The 21,292-nt window shown below is 37.1% G+C and overlaps 1 protein-coding gene across 2 annotated transcripts in view; it reads left to right on the top strand.

Moving 5' to 3' along the window:
• Nucleotides 1-754: 754 nt before the first annotated feature.
• The window catches only part of CCDC91 (coiled-coil domain containing 91), a 488,375-nt gene continuing 467,837 nt past the window's right edge, over nucleotides 755-21,292 (top strand). For both annotated transcript variants that reach the window (XM_044678266.1, XM_044678267.1), the window contains exon 1: nucleotides 755-953. The gene's annotated coding sequence lies outside the window, so the exon portion shown is untranslated. The remainder of the gene's footprint in view (nucleotides 954-21,292) is intronic.

Here is a 21,292-nt window from a genome sequence, read left to right on the forward strand (position 1 = left end):
AAACATTTGTGGCAGTTCTTTTGGTGGTGGCGAATAAATGTCCTTTAATTGGGGAATAGCTGAACATGTCATGGTATATGATCACAAAAAACTTAAAAGATTTATATGAACTGATATAAAGGTAAATTTGCAGAACCAGGAGAACATTGTACACAACAACAGAAAAATGTATGATGATCAACTATGAATGACTTAACTATTATCCGCAATGATGCAAGGATCCAAGACAACTCCAAAGGACTCATTATGAAAAAGGTTCTGGTGCCAAAGAAGGAACTGGTGGGGTCTAAATGCAATGGAAGCAAACCATTTTTTTTTTAACTTTCTTTCATGATTTTTTTCCTCCCTTGTTTAATTAAGCATGTTTCTTTTTTCACAACATGAGGAACATGAAAATATGCATTGTATGATATAACCTCTTCATCATATTACCTGCTCTCTTGGGGAGGAGAAAGGGGAGAGAAAGAATATGGGTCATAAAATATCAGAAAACTATTATTAAAAATTATACCTACATATAATTAGGAAAAACATAATATTTTTTACAAGCGGAAGAGAGGAAGAAAGAAAGATGAGAGAGGGAGAGTTACAGAAGAAAGAGAGACATGACAAAGAACGGGAGAGAGAAAGGGAGAGTAGAGAGAAAGAGGGTGAGAACAGCGACAGTCTCAGTGCGCGTGAAGGGTGGAGTTTCAGCCTCGATAGCCACGTGATTCCATTTGTGCGCTAAATGACGGACTCGGGGGAGGGCGGGCCTTGAAGGGAAATCAACTTCCGGGAGGTCGTGGTTGGCTCGAAGACCCCCTGACCCCCTCCCCCTTTTGGGGAGCAAGTGGGAGACTGTTCCGCTTGGAGGGGCCAGGATTGGGCGCGTGCAGAGGCGGGGGGAGGGGACGGGAGTGCGCGGCCCGGGAGACGGTGACGGCGGCAGCCAGCGCGGCAGCTGGGAGCAGGTAAAGGGACTCCCTCACTCCCTCCGCCCGGCCCTTGGTGCTTCAGCAGCCTCGGAAGCGGGGCGCGCGGGCCTGGAGCGTAGCGGGGCCGATCCCAACCAGAAGCTCCGGCCCCTGGCCCTGGGGACTCAGAGGGGCGTGGCCGCCTCCCCCTCCCGCGTTCGCGCTGCCCCGGGGTGACGCCGCCAGGTGACCACCCTGCTTGTTTCCGAGGCCAGGCCGCGTGGCCCTTGGGGCGCTTTCCCCCGGGCTTCGCCCACTCCCCATCACTCTTCTTCCGGACCGACAGTTGCAGAACACACTGCGTCTTGGGGGGCTTCTGGAGCCGGGCTCTGCCTCTGCTAAGCTCCCCCGCCCTCAATAAAGATGCGTCTCCGTTGGTCAGAAGCCCCGCTTGCTTTGGACATTAACCCAGTTTTGGTTTCGGTTGAAGGGCTGGTAAATCTAGGAGAAGCCCCACTCCATGGCTTGGGACAGGCTGAGGCTGCTTCGGCTGCTTCTGCTGCTGCCCTTGTTTCTCTGATGAGAAGTGGGGCAGAGCCTGATTTCCTGGAGGGTGAAGCCTTGGCCACCACTAGAGGTGAGTCAGCGGCCTCCTAAAGAGGGAAGAGTTCCCTCCTCTTCCTTTTTACCCTCTTCCCCCTCCCAGCCATGCAGATACAGAGGTTACTTTCCTTTCCAAATATTTATTCAGGCTGCACTTGGATGATTGCCTTTGGAAATAAGTTGGAAGTCATTGGGGTGGACTGACATTTCATCTGAAAGACTTAGGGCAAAAGGCAGAAGGTTTGAGTAATCTGATAGGTCTTGACAGTTAAACTTCACTGCCTATTTCTTATGTCTTGTGAACCAGATGCCAATCTATCCTATTTACTAGATGTAACTTCTCTTTTGTGCAGTCTTCTTTATTTTGCTGCACCTGCTTTGAAGATGGAGCCAGTTGCACAGATAGGAATAGCCCCCATAAGTGCCACCTGTAGCAAAGGATTTCCTTGGGTACAGAATTTGATGTCTTCCATGCAAACCAGGAGTTGGCTCTGTGGGCTGAGAAATCCTATGATGAACTTGTTTCCTGGCAACAATATAAGCCAATTGGAATAAACATAACAGTAGTAGAAAGTGATGAAAAGTTATAACATATTTTTTCCTTTTTTTAAAAGAAAAAAGAGCTTTGAGAAGTTGGCTTGAAACTAATAGAACTTTTTTTTTTTTTTTTGGCATATTTGTCATTTCAGACAAAGGAAAATGGGAAAGCAACTGTGGTGTCAATGGATAGAGTGCTAGACTTGGGTTTGAATACCATTTTAGACACTTGTTAACTGTGTGATCTTGAACAAGCGGTTTTAACTTCCTGGACTTCAGTTATCCCATCTATAAAATGAGGCTAGGTTCAATGACAAAAAATAACAAAAAAAACCTTACCTCTCTTGTCTTGTAACTGTTCCAAGACAAGAAGAGTGTTAAGGCCTAGGCATTTGGGATTAGTTGACTTGACCAAGGTCAAATAGGAAGTGTCTGAGGCCAGATTGGAACCTAGTACCTCCTGTATCCAGATCTGGCTCTCTATCATTCTGAGCCATCTAGCCATCACTCCGAGTCATCTATCCATTCCCTCAATGATTTTTAAGGTTCTTTTCAACTCTAAATCTATTATCCTTTATTGCCTCTTCATTTTTTTTTATTTGTCTCATGTAATTTAGAAAAAGCAACTATGAAAACACTTGATTTAGACTCAGGGTTTAAAACTGAAAGTGTTTAGATTAGTCAAATTTCTTCATTTTATAGATGAATTCTATAGAGTCTAAATATCTTGCCCAAATTGAACCTGAATTGAGATCTAAACTAGACCCTTTAATAATAGGACCAGTTTACTACAATGTGATATATGGTAGTACATGTAAGATTTTGGCATTACTTTGATTAAGACGCTGAAGGCCATTAACAATTGTTCATGCATTGCCATTTACAAAAAGTGAAATTCTCTCTGGATGTCCATTCTTCTGATGATGTTCCTTTCAATACTTAGCTAGGTTAGTTCTTGAATTTGTCTTTTGCAAGGGTCTATACCTTTCAAGTGTGGTGGAACCTGCCAGAACTCATGCAATTACTGGTATCACATGAGGTATCTGACATGATACATGACATGATTAGTGATGTACTAGGAGTAGAACTTTCTACTGGGTTGAATGGTAGGAAGAGACTGAAGTGCCTTGGGGAAATTTCAAAGCTCCTATAATGACTTCAAGTTTTCCATGAAAGCAAGGGTCTGCTTTTTAAATTCTAACACTATGTTGCCACTCTTGGTAGCCTGCTCATTATTTTAAAAATAAAAAAAAAATCACATGGAGGGCAGATGATTGGTATGAACAGTCTGTAGTATAAAACCTTTGAGAAATTTTAGAAAAAAACAGGAACAAAATATCTAGGAATTATAAGGAAGGAAGAGAAGATGGACTAATCACATGATGAGAACAAGGGATGATGAATGGACAGTGCTTCACTGACACTCTTGATATCAGGAGATATCATTGTGCCTCAATACATTGGGTAAATCCATTAGGATGAACTTAGAGAAGGACTTAGACATGGATGGATTGTGATATGCATATTTGAAGAAAAGGGAACAAGAATAAACATTTAATAGCACCTTTATCCTTACAGCTGGCACCAGTTAACTTTCTGAATTGTTGAGATCATAAATACAATTGAATGTTTGAGTAAAATTAAAGGAAGAAATGAGAAGATTTATACCACTTCTGTTGAAAACAAAAGGCTCTGTGGGATGAAGCTATTTCCAGTCAGTCTGTTGATTGTATATTTTCTAGATGAGTTACTTTCTTTTTAGTCTTAGATTCTATGCCAGCATGCCATAATTCTTCCCCCCTTATTGATAAGCCAGTTTTAAGGATGTGGAAAATAGCTCTCCAAGAACATTTTAAAAGATTTTCAGTTGTAAAAATAAAATAAAAATTAGATCACCCATAAGAATTATTGTATGGTATTTACGATATGGTGTTTTTTTGCCAGCAAAAGATGTTGCAATAAAATATGATGGTTCATTTCATTGGCATTGTTTTGATATAGTCATATAATTTTAGAGTTAAACTATTCAGTCCCCAAACTTCAGTTATTGGTCTAGAAAGATTGTAACTTCCCTAAGGTCCACACAGTGGCAGAGTTTGGTACTCCTTATACTATATCTGGATAATGTATCATTAATTTAGCTAGGTTACGAATTAACTTAAAATTTTTTTCACTTAAAAAAATCTGAAATGTACAAATTCAACTCAAGTGAGTATTTCCATGTACACTTCATATTGTAAAAGTTAGCTTAGTGAGCTGTAGTAATTCTCTCAGGGAAGAGTTTCTCATCCTGTTTCTCTCTGAATCTTACTCCGTCTCCCTTCTGCCATTTCAGCTAAAAATCTCTACAGCCAAAAGTTACACACTCTTTTACAAGAGTCTGTGGTCTCATAAAGATATTGTACAGGATTTATTTCTGTGGGGAGAGGCTATTGAAGCTCTTACAAATATATTAATTGTATATATTGTTTTCCTGGTTCTGTTTGCTTAACTTTCCATCATTTCACAAAAGAGCTGATGGTGATTTTTAACAAAGAGAGTGAAGTATTGGTCATAAAGATTGAGAAAGCTAATTAGTGAGGTCTGCTTTCTTGATTGGTGAGTCCTTGGCCTAGATTGCCATTTCATGAAGATCCCCTGCCATGCTCACTTCATTTCCAGCTTAGTTTGGTCTCTGGACTTTTCTACCTGAGCAACCTCCTGTTCCCTTCTACCACTTTCCTCCCCATTTATGTTCCTTCTCCATATATATTTTGACTTCCCCTACTAGAATATGAGTGATTTGTATATATAGTATATTCTTTTTTTTAAAAAAATAGGTTTTTATTTATATTTTCCATTTCTGATATCTCAATATCCCATGTACCCATCTCTCCTAAGAGGTATCTCATATAACAGTATTTTTTAGAGAGGAAGAAAAGAAGTCAACACAACTGATAGATATGTTGAAAAGGTTCAAAAACGTATGCAATGTAATAACACCTATGGACCTTCACTTCCATAAAGGTGTAGGTTGGAAGTATCTTCTCATATCCCGATATTTGTATCCTACTTCAACTTTATAATTTGTTACATAAATTTGTTATATTTGTAACATTACAAAAGTTACATACTTTTGATTTTTTGACATGTCACTTTCTATTTACATTACTGTAGTTATTGTATATATTGATTGTTTTCTTGTCTTTGCTTAATTCAGCATCAGTTCAGATAGATCTTTCCATGCTTCTCTGTTTTCTTCACATATATTTCTTTTTTTTTACTTTTTTAAAATAATTTTTTATTTTTAGAAAAATTTTCCATGGTTACATAAGTCATGTTTTTACTTTCCCCTTTAACCCCTGAAACCCCCACCCACCTCCCCTGTAGCCAATTCGAATTTTCACTGGTTTTATTATGTGTGGTCAGTCAAGACTCATTTACACATTATTGATAATTACATGGGTGTGGTCTTTTCAGGTCTACATCCCTAATCATGTCCTCATCAAACCAAATGTCCAAGCAATTGTTTTTCTTCTGTGTTTCTACTCCTGTAGTTCTTCCTCTGAATGTGGGTAGTGTTCCTTTCCATAAATCCCTCAGAATTGTCTTGGGTCATTGCATTGCTGCTAGTACAGACGTCCATTACATTCGATTTTACCACAGTATATCAGTCTCTGTGTACAATATTCTTCTGGCTCTTCTCCTTTCACTCTGCATCAATTCCTGGAGGTCTTTCCAGTTCACATGGAATTCCTCCAGTTTATTATTCCTTTGAGCACAATAGTATCCCATCACCACATATACCACAATTTGTTCAGCCATTCCCCAATTGAAGGGCATACCCTTGCTTTCCAGTTTTTTGCCACCACAAAGAGTGCAGCTATAAATATTTTTGTGCAAGTCTGTTTTTCTATGATCTCTTTGGGGTACAATCCCAGCAATGGTATGGCTGGATCAAAGGGCAGGCATTCTTTTGTAGCCCTTTGAGCATAGTTCCAAATCGCCATTCAGAATGGTTGGATCAGTTCACAACTCCACCAGCAGTGCATTAATGTCCCAATTTTGCCACATCCCCTCCAACATTCATTACTCTCCCCTGCTATCATTTTAGCCATTCTGCTAGGTGTGAGGTGGTACCTAAGAGTTGTTTTGATTTGCATTTCTTTAATTATTAGAGATTTAGAACACTTTCTCATGTGCTTATTGATAGTTTTGATTTCTTTATGTGAAAATTGCCTATTCATGTCCCTTGCCCATTTATTAATTGGGGAATGGCTTGATTTTTTATACAATTGATTTAGCTCCTTGTATATTTGAATAATTAGACCTCTGTCAGAATTTTTTGTTATAAAGATTTTTTCCCAGTTTGTTGTTTCCCTTCTGATTTTGGTTGCATTGTTTTTCTTTGTATAAAACCTTTTTATTTTAATATAATCAAAATTATATTAGAAAAAACTATAACAAAGTTTATTTGGAAGAACGAAAGATCAAGAATATCAAGGGAAATAATGAAAAAAAACGTGAAGGAAGGTGGCTTAGCAGTACCAGATATTAAGCTATACTATAAAGCAGCGGTCATCAAAACAATATGGTACTGGCTAAGAGATAGAAGGGAGGATCAGTGGAATAGACTTGGGGTAAGTGATGTCAGCCAAACAGTGTATGATAAACCCAAAGAGCCCAACTTTGGGGGCAAAAATCTACTATTTGACAAAAACTGCTGGGAAAATTGGAAAACAATATGGGAGAGATTAGGTTTAGATCAACATATCACACCATACACCAAGATAAATTCAGAATGGGTGAAAGACTTAAATATAAAGAAGGAAACTGGGGGCAGCTGGGTAGCTCAGTGGATTGAGAGCCAAGCCTAGAGACGGGAGGTCCTAAGTTCAAATCCGGCCTCAGACACTTCCCAGCTGTGTGACCCTGGGCAAGTCACTTGACCCCCATTGCCTACGCTTACCACTCTTCCACCTGTAAGTCAATACACAGAAGTTAAGGGTTTAAAATTAAAAAAAAAAAAAAAAGAAGGAAACTGTAAGTAGATTAGGTGAACACAGAATAGTATACTTGTCAGATCTCTGGGAAAGGAAAGATTTTAAAACCAAACAAGAGTTAGAGAAAATTACAAAATGTAAAATAAATAATTTTGATTATATTAAATTAAAAAGTTTTTCACATACATTTCTTATAGCATAACATTCCATTATGTTCATATACTATATTTTGTTTAGCTATTTCCCAGTTGATAAGTATCTATTTTGTTTTCACTTCTCTGCTTTCACAAAAAAATGCTGCTTTAAATATTTTGGAGTTTATGGGGACTTTTTTCTTATACATTCTTTTCTTGGGCTATAAGCTTAGCTCTGGTTCAAAGGGTTTTAGCCACTTTATTTGCAAAATTCAAATTTAATTTTCAAAATTGTTGGCTCATTTCACAGTTCTACCAACAATCTGTTAGTGCCCTTATCTGCCTATAACCCTTTCAATATGGACTTGTGCCAATTTTTTGCCATTTTTGCCAATTTTCAGGATGTGAGTTCAAATCTCAAGGTTGTTTTGATTTGCAGTTCTCTTGTTTAGTGATCTGGAGTATTTTTTTCATGTGGTTATGAATACTTTGGAATCCTTTTGAGAATTGTTTATTCAAATCCCTTGATTTGAATTTTTGAACAAATCCATTTATTTTTTTATATATCTGGGATACCCAACCCTAAACTATTTTTCTGTGATCATACAATTCAATGTTGGAGCTAGTAGGATTCAAACCCAAACTCTTAGACTAGACTTCAAGTCAAGTGCTCTTTCTACTTTGTCAGTTTTACTTTTGAAAAAACAAGAAAACCTAATTCGAAGTATAAGTATATGATGTGAAGAACAAAAATTTCACATGAAATAGCAATTTGGGCCGAAGATTCACCTATTGGGAAATTAGGCACTAGAGGAGACACATGTTAAGGCTACTAGTGAAAAAAAGAAGCAGTCCTGAGAGTGAATTGAGATGGAAATTTTAGGCCACTGGGTCCTGCCTTTGCATCTTTCAAAATCTACTCTCCTTAAATTTAGGGAACACTGGGCATTCTGTCTAGTTTTTCTCTTTTTTGTCTGGATTTCTAGGATGAAAGTCACCTGTCCCCCAAATTTCCATCACTTCTACTTCAGCAGTCATTTTCTGCTTGTTCGTCAAATGTTCTGCAACAAAGTATAACAAATGACAGAAGAGAGTTTTCTGTTCACCCCAGAAGAGATGCTCCTCAACTAATAGCACAACCACACTAATGGGGGTTCTTGGCACTAGGGAATACTGAATTTCTCTGAGACTTATCTGAAAAATAATAATACCTATATTATCTACTTTACAGACTGTTAGACCCAGCAAGGTAAAGTACATAAAGTTCTTTTCCAAACTTGAGAGCTCTAAATGAGAGCTCTAAAAATGTTACTCATTGTTAAGTTCATCAATACATTCCTAAATGGTCTGACATAAAGACAGAAGAAGCAATTGCTTCTCTTTTCATTTTTTTCTCACCATCACTTGAAATTGTATTCTGATTTGCTTAACAAGTTGAATTAAACATTAAGGAAATCATTAAGCCAATAAATAACCTAAACAAAATTAGAAGTAGACTACTAGCCTATTAAAAGGTCCAAATATATATGGATATTTTGTAAGTACTCATTCATGTAAATACAGTATGCTAATGAAAAATCTCTTATGTATTCATTAATGCAGTCACCTTAAAAGAATAATTGACAACCTTCTTTTGCCTATTTTTTTTTTAGTCCACATACGTTAATTCATCCATACGATGACCTACCAATATGTAAAGTCCTTCCATTTATCTTAGAAGGTAATTTATTAGAAATTTAGAGAATTGCTGGGGGCACTGAGAAATTAAGTTACTTGACTGTGGTCATAGAGCCAAGTCAGAGGCAGGTCTTGAAATTTAAATAACAAGGTCAGTTGCATCCATAGCATGCTACCTTTATCTCACCTACGTATTTTTCTGTTGTCATCATATCACAGTTTTACTTTTGAAAAGATAGAAAACCTAATTTGAGTTTTAGATGTATGAGGTGACGAAAAAAGTAGGCTTTTTTAAAAAAGCTGTAGCATAATTTGTCTATCAAATAACTTGTTTAGTTCCTAGGGAACATGGATTTTAATTTTTACATAATTCATTTCAATAGGGAGTTTAATTCATATAAAATTGACGTTTTCTTTTACCTCAAGAATGTCAGATCTCTTTTTTTTTCCTAGTAGGTTCTCTTGAAAGGAGTTTGGCTTATTTCTTTCCTTCTGCCAGCTGTGCCAGTGAAAGGCTATGTGCATTTTCTGCTAAAAGCAAGTCAAAGTAGTGAGCAGACTAATTGCTTGTTGTGTGTAGCCCTGTGGTAAAAGGGTGAGGTTAACAAAATCATTTCAAGTTACATTAATTCTAACCTTGTAATAATAACTGGTGTATTATAAAATTCCATAAGACCTTGTGCAACTGTTACATGGACTATGGGAATCTTTTTGACTAGTATTTAACTGGTGTAGACATGGCCATACATGAATAGTACCATAAAACTACTTGTATAGACATCAATAAAAGATAATGAGAAGTGACACTGAGTAAAGGTGAGATTAGGATTCATTAGTTTAATTGTGAATTTAATAAATATTACTTATAATATGATTACACTGTTAATGTATAGTTTGCTCAAATTGCTCATGAGAAATAGTGAAAGAAAACCTCTTGAAAGCCATATCACATTAAATGGACCACCCTGATTCAAAACAATCTCCGAAAAGAATTATTATTTCCTGGTCTATTTTGCATGTGGGAGGAAGATGGACTTAAAGTTGGTACTAGTTTTCATAAGACATTTGGTTATTTAAATTTTTTTCATGAATTATTGAAGGATTGAGCCATAGCAAATAGAATCATAGCTTAAGAACCAAGAAGGCTGCCCTGAGAATGGAGGAGAGAAGCCAGATCTCTTTAAGAATCACTGGAACGACAGAATCTTAGTCTGTAGTATTATTTTCACTTTTTCTTTCCTTCTCTTATTTCATTCTTCTCTCCTCTCCTTCCTTCTACTCCTCCATCCCTCCTTTCCTTTCTTTTTTCTTTCCTCTTTTCTTCCTTTCCTCCTTTCCTCCCTCCCAAGATGTTCTTAGAATGAATGAGAGTTGTTTGTTTTTTGTTTGTTTTTTGCAGTGAGAAGTTCATTCCTAATGGCCTAGGTAGTGGATTATGATATTTATGGCACCATCACCTTCCAAGGAACTAAAAGACATTTTTCTCTCATGACCAGCCTTTATGAAGATCCAGTGTCTTGGTTGAAGATTGTGGTAGGGAGTATGGGGCATTCTGGGCAGAACATATAATATCTGTTTATTAACAGACAACATATTGCATTAATACTTCATAGTAATCCAGAATAACCTCATTTGTTAATTATAGATATGCTGTTGTTTAGTCATTTCAGTCATGTCTGACTCTTTATGACCTCATTTGGGTTTTCATGGCAAAGATATTGGAGTTATTTACAATTTCCTTCCCTAGCTCATTTTACAGATGAGAAAACTGAGGCAAAAAGGGTTAAGTGGTTTGCCCAGGGCCATACAGTGAGGTCAGATTTGAACTCAGGAATCTTTCTGACACTAGGCCTATGCACTTCATCCACTATACCACCTACCTACCCCAAAATATGTTTAGCATGTTACAAATCAAAGACTAGCTGACATTGTCATTCTGTTATCCCTGTACACAGTATATTGTGGGCAATGCAAATGTCCTATAAAATAAGGGCTTCTGTCATTAATGATAGAGGGATATCAAATTTGGGATAAATTTTTCTTTAAAGTTCTGTTAACTATAACAATATCTTCTTTCTCAGAAGGAAAAGCAACTCATTATGAGTATATGTTCAAAAGAGTATATTCTTTACCCAGCTATGCCACTTTAAGACTTGTACTATAAAGAGATCAGAGAGAGGAAAAGGACCCATGTATACAAAAAATATTTATGGAAATTCTTCTTGTATTAGCCAGAACTTGGAGACCAAGAGGCTACCTACCTCTAAGGGAACAATTAAACAAGTTATAATATATGAGTGTAATAGAATATCATTGTGCCATAAATAATGGATAGTTTAGAGGAAACTGAAGACCTTTGAACTGATGCAGAGTAAAGTGAATAGAGCTAGAACAGTTTCTACAACCACAACAAGATTATAGAGAAAAGCAATTTTGAAAGACTTTAGAACTTTGATCAGTGCAATGATTAATTCTGAATCCTGAGGACTGAAGATGATATATCGTACTCACCTCTAGCCAGAGAGGGGATAGACTTAAAATTCAGAATGAGGCATATGTTTTTGGACATTTGAGAGTTTCTTTACTGGATTTTGTATATTTGTTTTGAATTTTATGTTTATTTTATTTTGCAATTGTTCAGTCAGAAATTGATATTATGAGGGAAAGACAAAAAATGCCTGTAAAAATAAATGTTTTTGAATGAAAAAAGTAGGTATATATTCAAAAGAATAGAACTAAACTGTAAGATTTAAGTCTCAAAGTCAGAAAGTGATCATTTAAGGTATGTGTGGACAAAGGTTTCTTCAGTTCTCTTTGATCTTGTATCCAAAGGTCTTTTTGGAGTAGCCAACTTTATACATTATGACTTTACATTATTTGGGGGATATAATTGCTATGCCCATGGCTTGAGAAGCAGAAAACTTTCTTGCTGAAATGGGAGAAGTAGAACAGTGGGAAAAATGGATTTGATGGAGGGGAGTGGTTCCCACTACTGCCTTCATAGGGTCATCATCCCAACCTTTGCAGCAGTCTACTTTGATGTGTGATTCAGTTAATCCAGAGTCAGTTGTTGTGATGATGTTTTCATTAGTTGGTTGTTTATTTGTTGTCCTTCATAGTCAAAGAAATCCAAAGTGACATCACTATGTTGTGATGAGTGTATTGTGTCTGACTAGCTGATCAGACCAATACCAACCTGGAAAGCTCTATCACATGTTGGGCACAAATAGCACACATGAACAGATGGAAATGTCTCTAAATTTGCACATCTTGTGTTTGTTTTAAGCTCCTGCAGTTTTGCTTTGTTTATTGAGCCCAGTATCATCTTTGATGCTGGCATGCTATGAAGGGTGGTCCTATGCCATCCCATGTCTCACAATTGATACTGAAGTTCTCCGACCTGTCTGTGAGCTCTTTCCTTGGATGAGTACTCCATAAAATAGACTTTTAGGCAAACATATGTTTAGCAATTGGAAAACATAACCAGCCTTTTGGAGTTGCGCTCTTTGCAGTAGAGTCTGAATGCATGGCAGTTCAGCTTGAGAAAAGACTTCAGTGTCTGGTACCTTATGTGCTAAAAAATTTCAACTGGAAGAAATTACATTTCCGGTCATGGCACTTATATATTTTCCAGCTTTCACAGGCATACAACAATATGGTTATCACAATGGCTTTGTAGACCTTTGATTTGGCAGGTGGCTTAATATCTCTTCTCTCCTACACATTCTCGCAGACACTGAACTAGTTCTGCCATTTTGTGCATCAACCTCATCATCTATGTGAACATCCCTGGAAAGTATACTACTAGGGTAAATGAACCTATCCACAGTTTTCAGAATTTCTCCATTACCTGTAACTGATGGTTCTGTGTAAGGATAGTGCAGTGCTGACTGATATATAATTTCTGTTTTCTTTCTGTTAATTGCCAGGCCAAAATTAGTACAAGTGGCAGAGAATCAATCCATGCTCTGCTGTCTTTCAGCCTCAGAGGCATTGAATACATAATTATCTGTAAACAGATAAATAGATAATTCATGCACCAAGTCTTCCCTATACATTTTAGTGTTGCCTTGTAGCCTTTTTCAAGTTAAATAATTTATGGTCATTGAGGTTTTGTCATTGTGTTAGTTGTCCTTGATGCCATTTTCATCCTCATCAAAGATTTCTGACAATATAGCTGAAAACATGCTAAAAAGCACAAGTGAAAACATTCAAGCCTGCTTCGCTCCATTGGTGACTGGGAAAACATGAGAGCATTGCTCATCATCCAGAATTTGTGTAAGCATACTGTCATACAATATTGATGACTGATAATATCAAAGACTTGGTCAGATCAATGAATTTTGGGTTCAGACCCTTGTTTTGTTTTTGCCATTTCTCCTGAAGTTTTTGGGCAGCAAACACCGTATTGCCTTCCCTCTCCTCTTTCCCCCAAGCAGTGATTGTCACAGGACAAACTATTTCCTTTTCCTTTATAAAGGTGGATAGTGGAAGGCATCCTTGATCTTTTGTGGGATAACTTGTTGACATATAATTGGGAAGATTCCAGTCAGCTTTTTTATGTGTAGTGAACCTCCCGCCTTATAAATCTCTGCTGGCATGGAATTAGCACCAGACCCTTTTCCACACGAGAGGGTCCTAATGACATTCAGAACCTCTTCTTCAGTTGGAATTTCATTGTATTGACTTCAACCTGAGGTATAGGGTCAGTGCTTTTAGCATTGATTGATGATAATCTGCTGATAACACTATGGAAGTGTTCAGCCCATTTGTTTAGGATCAAACTCTTATTAGCACCCTAGGTCTTTGGGCCATCACAGAAACACTTTAAAGTTGTTACTATTAGCATAAAAATTAATTTCATCTGTCTTGTTACTGAACTAAGAATCCTACATCTCTCTAGGCTTTATTTATTTACATTTTACTTTTGATGGAGTTAAATGCTGCCTTCTTAGAGATGTATGAACTATACTTATGGTAAACCCTTTGGAGGTTGCATTTTTCATTTAGTAGCTTCTGAATTTCCCCATAATTTTCATCAGACAAATCTTGATGTTTTTAAATGTTTTAACTCAGATGAGTTTGTACACCAGATTTCTGTAAGTTGCCCACTCCTTTTCTGCTCTACTGTTGCCAACCATGTATTGGCTCAACTTTTCCTCCAAGTCAGCAATAAGCCATTCCCACATTGAGAAGTACTGATAATATGTCTTCTGGTAGTCATCTTTCCTTGGACTGTTGTTGAATGCAAATGTTTAGTTTGGAGAGGATAAGTCTTATGATCATTCTAGCACTCTATGCCATGCATCCTGCCTGTCTCTTCTCCTCACAATGAATGACATAGCCCTATGTTTGTGAAGGTGTGGCACATGTGCCCTGGCATGCTGGAGGGACTGCTCCATTCCCCTGTCTCCCATGCCTGGGGACAAGGTTCACATGCCTCGCCCCTCTGTCCAGCAATTCAGTAAGAGCTCTTCTTCCCTCTGCTGCCTGGGGTATTGCAGGGGGGCTCATAGGCAGCTGGAAGGTGTAGTTTGGGCACGTGATCTCTAAAAGGTTCGCCAATGTTGACATAGTCAATTAAATGCCAATGCTTGCTTTGATAGTATAGCCATTAGTTTTAATGTTAATATTACCATTAGCACCTTTATCAGAATGAAAAAGAAATTACAAATAGTAAGTCAGACCTAATAGTCTTAAGAGATTCCATTTTATACAATAAGTTTCACAGAATACAAGGTAAAGCAGGTATAATTGCTATGGCACTAACATTAATCATAGGACACTGAGCTTTATTTACAGTTGTAACATGATATGTAATAATATAACACTGAAAACATTTATCATTTTTATTCAGCTCCTATGTTATTTTTAAATGCTTTTAACTCCTTTCCTTCCATTCTACTAACTCCATTTTAATTTGTATATCACAGTTTCATTCATAATTTTAAAATAAATATCAATAATTCAAGGTAAAGTAATATATTATGAGAGTTTACAAATAAATGCAATGAACTCGCTCAGGACTTGGTTGGCACGTCTATAATTGTGCTTTTAGTCTCTTGGACAAAGAAGAGGCTGACAGTAACCTCTACTTAACAACACAATCTAATGTCAACATTTAGAGAGGTGAAATTCTTTGAAAATGTGATCTGTTCATGTGAAACTGAAGACCTTGATGTTAGACTACAGTGCAGGAGGCGGGGGTACTCTGGCGAAATCTTTTTTTCAGCAGGCATTGAAATGATTTTTCTCCTTGATAGGACTGAGGTACTGATTTTAAGTTTGTAAATTGAGCTTTTTAACATGTTTATGTTATTGTCTTATTGTGTTTAAATATATATATATACCAGGAGTAAAGGCTATTGATTTGTTATTTTAGCCATTACCCCCACAGTATTTGACTTACAGTTGGGGGGGGTAGTTATGGCAATTTTAGCAGAATTGCTGAGTTAGAGATAGACACTTGGAATCAATATCATTAGGTTTATGATTTGTCCCTTAGCATAAGGCAAATATAATTATATGACTATATAACATTCTTCTCCCCCCCCCTTCCTGGCCACGTAAAACCAGAAGAGTCTGACACTTTAAATTTAAGCTTTGGAACTTTTTCTATCTATAATTTGGTTCTAAAATCAGAAAGGGCTTTTATGTACTGCCAGAGTTTTTAATTCTCCTAGCCTATTGTTTTATAGGAATCACATTCTCATATATTAGGATTGTCTGTTTCATTCATTTTTTATTTATATAGACATAAAAAGAATCAGATTTATTTGTATATTAAGGCTATTTACTTTATAGTTTCACAGGATTATACATTTAGAACTGGTAGGGACCTTGGAGTCCAGTTCCTTTATTTTATGGGAAACTGAGTCACAGATAAGTTAAGTGACTTTCACAGGATCAAATAGCCAACAAGAATCTGAGGTATAGTTTGAATTTATGTCTTCCTGACTCCAAGATTGCCATTCTGTATTGTGCCATCTAGTTTTCTCTAATTTATGTGTCTGTTAATTTGAACCAACCAAGTTAGTTTGCTTAGGGTCACATAAGCCAGTATATCTCAGAAACTGTACTTAAACACAGATCTTCCTGACTTTGAGGAAAAGAAAAACACTCTCCAACCACAACACTAAGCTCAGTGTTATAATGTAAGTACTTTCATAGCTTTTAGAATATTTCTTTCAAGTCATAATGTATCAGTTCATATTGCTGTGTAATTTTCTGTTGAGGGGAATATATATATATATATGTATATATATATATATATGTTCAAACTTGTTTTACAAGTTTCCTAAAAGGTTAAAAATTTAGATTTATTTGATCTTTTGTTGATGGTGTTCTTACTGCAGTTTATTTTCAAGTTTTTTAAATTTATTTTTAGAATACTTAAAAAATTTTGAGTTCCAAATTCTCTCCCTCCCTCCCACTTCTCTATCCATTGAGAAGGCAAGCAAAATGATATCAATTAATTGTACATCTGATATCATATACAAAGTTTCATTATTAACATATTGCAGAAAAAAGAAAAAAGTAAGTAAGAAAACTATACTTTGATTTGCACTTAGTTCATCATTTCTCTCTCTGTGGGTGGATAGTATGTTTTTTATCCTGAGTCATTTGGAATTGATTTAGGTTATCATATTGAGTAGCCAGAGTAGCCAAGATGTTCATAGTCAATCATTACAACATTGCTGTTACTATGCACAGTGATCTCCCAGCTCTTCTTACTTTACTTTGCATAAGTTCATATGGGTCTTGCTATATTTTTTTCTGAAACCACTCCCCTCATCATAGTAGCATTCTATCAAAATCATATACCACAGTTTGTTCAGCCATTCCTCAATCAATGAGCAGCCCCTCAATTTCCAATTCTTTGCTATACAAAAAGTTTAATATAATCATTTTTATTCATAAAGATTCTTTTTTTTTGGTTCTCTTTGCAATACAGACCTAGTAGTGGTATTGCTGAGTCAAAGGGTATGCATAGTTATATAACCTTTGGGCATGGTTCCAAATTGTTCTTCAGAATAGTTGGATGAGTTTACAACTTTATCAACAGTTTATTAGAGTACCTATTTTTCCTTATTTCCTCTAGCATTTTTTATTTCTGATAGATGTGAGGTAGTGGTACTTAGCACTTTAAATTCTTTCAGATGCTTGGTGAAAAAACAGGAGTGCAAATGTAGAGAAATAAACTATATTGTGGTTTTAGGGAAATTTAGTTCAAAGATGATCATAGTTAAGCAAAATGAAAATTAGCTAGATAGCAGAATGAAGGCATTAACTTTAGGATATTCTGTGAGTAAACCTCTAGCACTGCTGCTTTGAAGAGAAGTAAAACAATAAACTACCTTTTTCATTCTGGGGCATAGCTTGTACTAGGGTAGAGATGCTTAGAAGGAGAGAAATGTTAAAAACAGTTGAACAATATTCCCCTTTTGTAAACTTAATTTTTAAAGTCAAGGTCATTACTCCCACCCCTTTGGTCACTTTGGCGCCATCTTTGACTCACTGTCTCTCACCCCATGTTCTTATTACTTGCCAAACCTTGTTTCTATCTCCACAACTTGTGTACTTCTCTTAATTTGTTAATTACTACCCAAATTCTAGCTGTATTGCAGTAACCTTTTGGTGGATCTTCTTGCCTTAAGGCTATTCCAATCCATCCTTCACAAAGCTGCCAAAGTGATTTTACTAAGGCATTAGACAGCATCACCCAGTTAAAAAATGTGTGGGTCAATTATGTCTTTTATGTTTTTCTTTATCAGTTTTCTCTCTGGAGAAGGACATTTCTAAGTTATTCTCCAAATACTCTGCAGCTGTATATAATGTTCTCTTGTTTCTACTCATTTCATCCTTCATTATTTCATGTATACCTTATTAAGCTTTAAAAAAATTAACCTGTTCATCATTTCTTATGGTGCAGTAGTATGTCATTATAATCCCATGCCACAGCTTGTTCAGCCATTCCCCAATTGATGGATATCCCTTTTCCACTTCTCTGCTATAAATATTTTGGAACACATAGACTCTTTTCCTTTTCCCCTGATTTCCTTGGGAAACAGACTCAACAGTGGTATTTCTGGGCCTAACTGTATGAGGAGTTTTATAACTCTCTGGACATAATTCCAGATTTCTCTCTGTTCCTTTGCATATGTCCCTTGTTATTAGAATGTCCTTTTAACTCTATTTCTTACAATCCCTGCCATCTTTCAAAGTTTAGCTCAACTGCCACCTTGGCTCAAAGCTTATTTGTCAGGTCCTGCTGAGGTAAGTTTGAGAATCATGACAGTTGACTCATACCAGAAGTGACTAGGGAGAGAAGGGGTGATATATATCATTATTCTGATTTGCAAAAAAAGCATATTATCTGAGTCTTTAAGGAATACTACTTTTCTTTCCCTGAAAGACAGTCTATTGACTGATGGGATATCAGGAATAGAGCGTACAATAATTCCCAAGCCCTTGAAGACACACACACCACATAGCACTCTCTCATACACACACACACACACACTCTCTCTCTCTCTCTCTCTCTCTCTCTCTCTCTCTCTCTCTCTCAATCCCCCTCTCTCTCCCTCTCTTCCTTCCTACCCCCCTCCTTCTTTCCCTCCCCCCTTTCTCCTTTCTCTCTCCCTCCCACTCCCCAACTCCACATATACTCTCAGGAATGTACATTTTTTGGCATGTATGGATTGTGGATGCCATGGACAACTCGTCGTAGCTATAAGTGGTAGTTTTTAAATGATGTTTTTATACTTCTTTGTTTCTCAGATTTCCTATTATCTCAAATGAAGAGGTTTAACTTAATTTCTAAGAATCCTTCTAGGTGTACCCTAGGCTTTATAGGGAAGTGATTATCTGATCCATTCTATGAATTCCTTGTGCTGGATTTGTGGCAAATGCAGCAAATTGTCCATAGAAAAAAACCTATAGCTCACAGTTTAGAGTAGAGGTCAGACAGGAATTATATGAATACAACTACAAAACACTTTCCACACAATTAAAACTACATCTAAACAACTGGAAAAACATTAATCGCTCATGGGTAGGTTGAACTAACATAATAAAAATGACCATTCTACCCAAATTAATTTACATATTTAGTGCCATACCTATCAAACTACAAAGAAACTTTTTTTTTTACTGAATTAGAAAACACTATAACAAAATTCATTTGGAAGAGCAAAAGATCAAGAATATCGAGGGAAATAATAAAAAGATTTGAAGGAGGGGGACCTAGCAGTACCAGATATTAAACTATACTATAAAGCAGTGGTCATCAAAACAACATGGTACTGGCTAAGAGATAGAAGAGAGGATCAGTGGAATAGACTTGGGGTAAGTGACCTCAGCAAGACAATCTATGATAAAGCCAAAGAGCCCAGTTTTTGAGACAAAAATCCACTATTTCCCAAAAACTTCTGGGAAAATTGGAAAACAATATGAGAGAGATTAGGTTTAGAGCAACATCTCATACCCTATACCAAGATAAACTCAGAATGGGTGAATGACTTGAATAGAAAGAAACTATAGGCAAATTAGGTGAACACAGAATAGTATATTTGTCAGATCTTTGGGAAAGGAAAGATTTTAAGACCAAGCAAGAATTAGAAAAAAATTACAAAATGTACAATAAATAATTTTGATTACATTAAATTAAAAAGGTTTTGTACAAACAAAACCAATGCCTTTTGATCCAGCTATACAACTGCTGGATTTATACCTCAAAGAGATAATAAGGAAAAAGACTTGTACAAAAATATTTATAGCTGGGCTCTTTGTGGTGGCAAAAAATTGGAAAATGAGGAGATGCCCTTCAGTTGGGGAATGGCTGAACAAATTGTGGTATCAGTTGGTGATGGAACACTATTGTGCTGAAAGAAATAATGAACTGAAGGAATTCCATGTAAACTGGAATGACCTCCAGGAATTGATATAGAGCAGAAATAGGAGAACCTTATACACAGAGAGGGATACACTGTGGCACAATCGAATGTAATGGAGTTCTGTACTAGCAGCAATGCAATGATCCAGGACAATTCTGAGGGACTTATGAGAAGGAATGCTATTCACAATCAGAGAAAGAACTGTGGAAGTAGAAACAGAGAAGAAAAACAACTGCGTGATCACATGGGTCAATGGGCATATGATTGGGAATGTAGACTCTAAGCAATCACCCTAATGCAAATATCAATAATATGGAAATAGGTCTTGATCAATGACACATGTAAAACCCAGTGGAATTACTCATTGGCTACAGGAGGGGAATGGGAGAAGGGGAGGGAAAGAACATGAATCATGTAACCTTGGAAAAATATTCTAAATTAATTAATTAATTGAAATTTTTCAGATAAAAAAAGTCTTAAAACTTAAAAAAAGAGTAGAAGTCAGAATAAGTGCATTTAGAAATGAATAACCATGGGACAAGTCAAAAGATTGAATTCCCTCCCACTGATCCAAAACCAGGATTACTTAATCCTTAGGAAGATAGCATTGCTTTAAAAGACTTTAAAAATTTGCCTTTTAAGCACATAGTAAGGCAAAGGGTAGGGACAAAATAGTTGGCCTGAAGGGGGAGCAAAGAAGGGGCATTAAAAAAATTTGTTTGGCATTAGAACAGTTGAAACAGGCTGTGTAAGGATGGGATTTGTGCAAGGGGGATGGGACAAAAAGAGCCAGAGAAGTGACAAAAGGAGCCAGAGTTACTGACAGTTGAGACCAGAGGGAATTCTGGGAATTTACTTGGGAAAAGAGGAAAGAGGAGAGGTCTATGGGTGGAGGACTGGGAGGAGAGAGGAGGAGGACATTCCAGCTCGGATCCAGTCCTGGGGGCTTCCTGAGGATCTTTCTTTGGAAATTGAAACCCCGATTCCCTGATCAAAGCCATTCCATTGCATCTCACCCATCAAAACTTCAACCATTGAGTCAGCTAAGTTTGGACTCCATTTTGGGAGTGATCTCTTAGTCTCCTCCCATTACCCAACTTTGCCGAGACCCTTTTTCAGTCAAACCTTACACTTATAGGAAAGGACAGAAACAGAAAAGGATAGAAATAGAAACAGAAGAAGAGGTGGGAGAAGAAGCTTAGGCATGGGAACCGGAAAGGTTCCCATCCAGGTGATGGACCCCATAGAAATAGAGAAGAGAGCACCACAAAATCCCTCTGCCCTTCACCCCTTTCCTCAATCCCAGAATTGCAAATAATAAAAGCCATTCATCAGTCAGATAGTGTTCCAGAGTGCCTGAGAGACAACGATGGAGAGGGGAACCACAGCTTGGTCTGGCTGCCTCCATCTTGAAGCTAGGCCACCTGCTGTGAAATTAACTGATTGGGAGGAGGTTCATGTGGACCCCGTCCTTATTCAGAATTGGATTGGGGTACCACACACCTCATCTTATAGGGAAGCCTTTCCCCCAACTCCTGTGGGGCAGCATGACTATCCAGGTCACCCAA

Source organism: Gracilinanus agilis, chromosome 5, assembly GCF_016433145.1.
Source record: "Gracilinanus agilis isolate LMUSP501 chromosome 5, AgileGrace, whole genome shotgun sequence".
Taxonomy (NCBI): Eukaryota; Metazoa; Chordata; class Mammalia; order Didelphimorphia; family Didelphidae; genus Gracilinanus; species Gracilinanus agilis.